This window comes from Eptesicus fuscus, chromosome 11 (assembly GCF_027574615.1).
Source record: "Eptesicus fuscus isolate TK198812 chromosome 11, DD_ASM_mEF_20220401, whole genome shotgun sequence".
NCBI lineage: Eukaryota > Metazoa > Chordata > Mammalia > Chiroptera > Vespertilionidae > Eptesicus > Eptesicus fuscus.
In genome coordinates, this window is record NC_072483.1 from 14,670,362 (window position 1) to 14,677,249 (window position 6,888).

The window sequence follows — 6,888 nt, forward strand, 5'->3', positions numbered from 1 at the left end:
GTGGCATGTATTCAAATATTAAAAACTGCTTTGAGCTCTCAGATTTCAGGCATTTGGAAAAGAGTCAAAGCAGATGGGCAGAACCCTGCTGAACAGGTAATAACAGACCTTTGTTGGTTTAGCCACTAAGATTTGGGGATTCTTTGTTTCTATAGAAATGATAATTCGTTGTCAACCCTCTGACTTTAGAAGCAGACACAGGAATCAATCTTATTACTCAAAGGGCCACTTTGGAGAATGAAGCATAGGTACTAGCCAAATTCAGGTCGCCTAATCATTTCTTCCTTGAATTAACCCTACAGAGCTCAAATTTCAAGTCTCCCCACCATAAGGCCAAATGCTGACATAGAAAGCTTACCTCATGGAGAAACAGAATGGGAGATTCTTGAGGAGAGGTAGAGCAGGGAATCAGCACAGTAAAGCACAGGCACCAAGCTAGGATGCTCAGTCCCTCCTCCCCATCACCAAGGAGACCAGGCGCTCTGCAAGGGAAGTGGTCCCATGCTGCACCTTCTGACCAGAAGAACCTATTTACCCTGAGTGGTAAATAATGGAATAGTGGAACGTTGATCCAATTAAACCCAAGAGCAAAAGCTAAAGAGACTTATAGGGCCTTCTTTCACTTCGATTTAGTTTTGAAAAAGACTAGCATTGTAGATACTAACTTCATGCAACGTGACATCTGTTCTGGAAGATAGAGAGTGCAAGGTCCCCATCTTCAGGGATAGCAGGATCCTGCATTGTTCCTGGGACTGTGAGAATCTGGGTCAAATACAGGAAGTCCCACTTAAGGTCATCGATAGGTTCTGTGACTTTAAGCAAAATGACATACAATGAAACCAATTTTACCATCCGCTAACTGACACAAACAAGAGTCAAGTTCCTACAGCATCTCATCAATGTCATAACAAAATGACATTGAATTCAACGATGTTTCTCGAGGACCTGCTGCAAAACCATATCCGGGTGATAATAGATTCATCTGAGCTCTGAAACCAGATCTGAAGGAGAAAAAGTCCTAAAGGACAGATTGGATAGAGGAATGTGAAAGAAAATAGACAGTCCCATTGTTTTGATTTAATATGGAAGCAGAGCTCCATAAACATATCAGCTTTGGGGATTATATGATGATAGAAGCATATACTTTACACCATCTGGCTGGCTCAACTGCTGCTTTTCTCATTTACCAAATGAATAATATTTATCACTCTTGATTAAACCCAGGATTTTATTGTAGGTTTTATTATAGAAGTAGTATGGAATTTCTCTTCAAGTTCATGACAAAGACATGTCTTGCTGAGGATGTGACAGCACTGACACTGAGCAGTTTAACTAGAGGAAAAGCTCCACATAGGACACCTATGGAAAAACAATCAACTAATCCTGTGATTGTCATGTGGGATTTATCAGCTGAGTAACAAACATGTGTTTGAGTTTCAAAACAATAAAATGCCTTTGGCCTCTGGCAAGTTGTAAAACACACACACACACACACACACACACACACACACACACACACTCACAGTCAGAGCAGATAAATAGGAGGAAGGAGGAAAAAAGGAGGGAGGGCGGAAGGGAGAAAAGGATAAAAAAAGAAAGGAAGGAAAGAAAAGAAAGAAAGAAAGAAAGAAAGAAAGAAAGAAAGAAAGAAAGAAAGAAAGAAAGAAAGAAAGAAAGAAAGAAAGAAAGAAAGAAAAAGAGAAAGAAGGAAGGAAAGGAAGGAAGGAAGGAAGGAAGGAAGGAAGGAAGGAAGAGGGGAAGGAAGGGTTTCTCTTTTTATTAACAGCTTTATAAACTATATAACAAATTTAGTCATTTTTGGTCAAATGCCTTTTTTATGTGTAACAGCTAAGAAACCACGAGTTCATCATGTGAAAAGGAAGACTCTGGCATTACATCTTAAATTATAATCATCTTCTTCCCATGACTGTTAGAGAAAAGGTTTTCACATTAGTTTATTTTTATAAAACAGTTGGCTTCCATTGATTCTAAGACATCACTTGAATGAACTACACAGAAGCTCAGCAATTGTCCAGGTAGGCCTACATCATCGGTATAGCTATTGAAACTTACACTTTCTTTTGCATAAAACTTTTCCACTACTTGCTCATTTCTGTCACAGTTTCTTATTTAGTATATAGGAGCCCGAATTAAATTCCTGGAAAAGTATACTTAGGACCTATTTTCAGATGGCTGTTTTTTGTTGTTATTATTGTTATTATTTGTTTGTTGCTATTGTTTTATTCTGAGGTTCCCCAAACTCAAAACACTAATGCTTCTCATTACCAACAATAATAATAATAGCAACTATATATTTCCTTAAGTATTGGTAGCTGTTTATGAATGTACTAGAGGCCCGGTGCACGAAATTCGTGCACTGGGGGTGGGGGTGGGGGGGTGTGCCCCTCAGCCCAATCTGCACCCTCTTCAATCTGGGACCCCTCAGGGGATGTCCAACTTCCAGCAGTCGGACATCCCTCTCACAATCCGGAACCGCTGGCTCCTAACCACTCACCTGCCTGCCTGCATGATTGTCCCTAACCCCACTGCCTGCCTGCCTGCTCGCCCCTACCTTGATCTCCTGCCAGCCTGATTGCCCCTACCTTGCCCTCCCCTATCAGCCTGATCACCCCAAACTGCCTGTGCCTTGGCCCCCAGTCTGGCCTCCCTCTGGAGGCACCACCCCCATAACTCCAATGCTGCTGCCACTGCAGCTGGTTATGGCTGCCTGAGCCTTGGCCTTTGTAGCCACTGCGGCTTTGTCTGGAAAGATGTCCGGAAGACAACCACTCTAATTAGCATATTACCCTTTTATTAGTATAGATTTGGGGACCATTAAAACCACGCAGAACTTGAAGAAAACACATGGCCCTGGTCAGTTTGGCTTAATGGAGAGAGCATCGGCCTGTGGACTGAAGAGTCCAGGTTTGATTCTGATCAGGGGCACACATGCCTGGGTTTCGGGCTCAATCCCCAGTAGGGGGCCTGTGGGCGGCAGCTGATCAGTGATTCTTTTTTTTTTTTTTTTAATATATTTTATTGATTTTTCACAGAGAGGAAGGGAGAGGGATAGAGAGCTAGAAACATCCATGAGAGAGAAACATCGACCAGCTGCTTCCTGCACACCCCCCACCAGGATATGTGCCAGCAACCAATGTACATGCCCTTAACCGGAATCGAACCTGGGACCTTCCAGTCCGCAGACCGACGCTCTATCCACTGAGCCAAACCGGTTTCGGCTGATCAGTGATTCTTATCATTGATGTTTCTATCTCTCTCTCCCTCTCCCTTTCTGACATTTTAAAAATATATATTTTTTAAAGAAAACACATGAGCTTCACTTTGGGCTTTGTCATCTTACAATATCCTTTGTGCAGTGTTTTAACTTCCCTCAACTTTCCTTTACCCACCTTTAAAGTGCAATCTATTTTGGGGAAGATGATCAGGAAAGTGATTCCAATGGGTAGAAGTTTTTTTTGGAGGGGATGGGTCATGAAGATATTTAAAAATTGAGCATGGTGATGGTTGTACCACTCTGAATTTACTTTAAAAAACCAGTTCATTGTACACTTTAGGTGACATGTACAGTATATGGATATTTCTCAACAAAGCTGTTCTTTTATTTCTTTTTAAATAAAGACCAGTCTTATAATCAATTGCAGATGTTTACAGAGGCCCCTCAAGATTTGCTCACCATGTCCCAAATCACGGCTGTGATTCCCAGTTGCCTCCAGTCCTGGTGGATCTGGATGGTGTGGTTTGCAAAGGAGAAGGTGGCAAGAGGCTTATGGAATTTCGGCAACCCCATTCCCCCGGTCTCCTCATAGGGCACCAGGGCCATTCCCACTGTGCCAGCTCTGCTCCCTTTAACCTGTTGGGCAAAATAATCCTGCGTGCTCTGGCCAGAAAGTGCATTCTTTCTTAGGTGGCCCGGATGCTTTTTTTAAGGTCGTTTTATGGATTCAAAAGAATAAACAGAGATGTGGAAAGCTTTTGTCAAAATCCTTTTACATGGTTCTTCCAGTCTCATGGGAAATGAGATGTGGCTCTGAATTCATCCCAAAGTGTGTCTTTGGGCAAAAGCACCCAGAACGGCACAACTCCTGCAGAATGCCCCACACACTTTGCTATCAGGACTCAGGGGGGCTTGAGGGTGAGCGAGGCGGCGGTGCCAGCACAGGACCTGGGAGAAGGTAGCGCTTTCTACACTGCCCAGGCCACGTGGACTACAGCAGTACCCGCCCAGGTGGGCAGGGTGTTTCTGCTGTTTTGTTTTGGTCTGGCCTCCACCCCGTCAGCCTCGGACCTGTGCCTGCACTGAGACTGAATGCTTTGATGGCCCTACTTTTTGGTGGACAGTGGATGCACTCCCAGAGACTGGCAGTTAGACTCTGGTGGCTTCTGAGTCCCTTGTGGGGAGAGTCCGGCCCTAGGTCAAGAACAGACTCAGGCGTCCTCGGCCAGGAGGCCTCCTTGGGCTAGGGGCCGCCACAGTTTGAAGGCTGGCCATGACCCCAATCCTGGCAGGGGTCTCCTCTGGGGTGCTGGCAGGCCTGGGCTAGGGCTGCGGGAGGTTTAGAGGCTGGTCACGCCCCCGATCCTGGTGGGGATCTCCTCTGGGGGGCTGGCAGGCCTGGGTTAGGGTCACTGGCGGTTTGGAGGCCGGTCACGTCCCCGATCCTGGTGGGGGTCTTCTCTGGGGTGCTGGCAGGCCTAGGCTAATGGCCACCCTGGTTTAGAGACTGGTCACGCCCCCGATCCTGGTGGGGGTCTCCTCTGGGGTGCTGGCAGGCCTGGGCTCTGGCGCCACAAAGGGAGAGGTTCCTGAATCTGCTTCCCACACACCTAGGCTAGGATACATCTTGTAGGAGGCGGCTTTAATGCCCGGGGTCGGTGACCAGGTCCTCCGGAGCCTCGCTTTCTGGGCTGCAGTCCCACGTCTCCCAGTGCCCCAGCCTTGGATGCGCCCATGCAGTTGCCCCCACCACCAGCCACCTCAGCGCAGGCCACAGCAGCTGAAGCCAGCCTCTTGGAAGCCAGGCCACCACACCCACCACCTCTAGTAGCTCTCTGCTGCTTGCTCTCTGTGCCCTGTCCACTGGGGTGGGGGAGTGCTCCCAGCCCAGAGGCCCTCCCTCCCTCCGCAGCCTGGCTTGGGAAGCTGGCCTCATGCTGGGGCTACTATGCCAGCATGCCCACTCGGCTACTATGGGTGCGACTCAGGCCCCACGGAGGCCAACCTGGAGAACGTGGACCCCAGCTCTGCATCCGGCTGCTGCAGATGGCCTCGGTGGTCAACTACCACCTGCTCCTTCCACTGGCCCCATTGATCCCTCTCAGCACCAGCCATTTAGGCGAGGGTGGCGATTGCCCAGGGACATCACCCCTGGAGCGGCTGGCTGGGCCCGGCCACGCCCCCCGGGTCGCTATTGAACCTGGGACCCCCGGGAGGCTGCTGGCCGTGCCCGGCCACGCCCCCCCCGGGTCGCCATTGAACCTGGGACCCCCGGAAGGCTGCTGGCCGCCCGGCCACGCCCCCCCGGGTCGCGATGGGTCCCGGGACCCCCAGGAGGCTGCTGGCCGTGCCCGGCCACGCCACACCGGGTCGCGATGGGTCCCGGGACCCCGGGAGGCTGCTGGCCGTGCCCGGCCACGCCACACCGGGTCGCGATGGGTCCCGGGACCCCGGGAGGCTGCTGGCCGAGCCCGGCCACGCCCCCCCGGGTCGCGATGGGTCCCGGGACCCCCGGGAGGCTGCTGGCCGTGCCCGGCCACGCCACACCGGGTCGCGATGGGTCCCGGGACCCCGGGAGGCTGCTGGACGTGCCCGGCCACGCCCCCCCAGGGTCGCGATGGGTCCCGTACCCCCGGGAGGCTGCTGGCCTTGCCCGGCCACGCCCTCCCCGGGTCGCGATGGGTCCCGGTACCCCCGGGAGGCTGCTGGCCTTGCCCGGCCACGCCCCCCCCACCCACGGGTCGCGATGGGTCCCGGGACCCGCGGAGGCTGCTGGCCGTGCCCGGCCACGCCCCCCCGGGTCGCGATGGGTCCCGGGACCCCGCGGAGGCTGCTGGCCGTGCCCGGCCACGCCCCCCCGGGTCGCCATTGAACCTGGTACCCCCGGGAGGCTGCTGGCCGTGCCCGGCCACGCCCCCCCGGGTCGCGATGGGTCCCGGGACCCCCGGGAGGCTGCTGGCCATGCCCGGCCACGCCCCCCCGGGTCGCCATTGAACCTGGGACCCCCGGAGGCTGCTGGCCGTGCCCGGCCACGCCCCCCCGGGTCGCGATGGGTCCCGGGACCCCGCGGAGGCTGCTGGCCGTGCCCGGCCACGCCCCCCCGGGTCGCCATTGAACCTGGGGCCCCGGGAGGCTGCTGGCCGTGCCCAGCCACGCCCCCCCGGGTCGCGATGGGTCCCGGGACCCCGCGGAGGCTGCTGGCCGTGCCCGGCCACGCCCCCCCCGGTCGCGATGGGTCCCGGCACCCCAGGGAGGCTGCTGGCCGTGCCCGGCCACGCCCTCCCCCGGTCGCGATGGGTCCCGGCACCCCAGGGAGGCTGCTGGCCGTGCCTGGCCACGCCCCCCCGGGTCGCGATGGGTCCCGGCACCCCAGAGAGGCTGCTGGCCGTGCCCGGCCACGCCCCCCCGGGTCGCGATGGGTCCCGGCACCCCAGGGAGGCTGCTGGCCGTGCCCGGCCACGCCCCCCCGGGTCGCGATGGGTCCCGGCACCCCCGGGAGGCTGGCTGTGCCCGGCCACGCCCCCCCGGTCGCGATGGGTCCCGGGACCCCTCGGAGGCTGCTGGCCGTGCCCGGCCACGCCCCCCCAGGTCGCGATGGGTCCCGGGACCCCCGGGAGGCTGCTGGCTGTGCCCGGCCACGCCCCCCCGGGTAT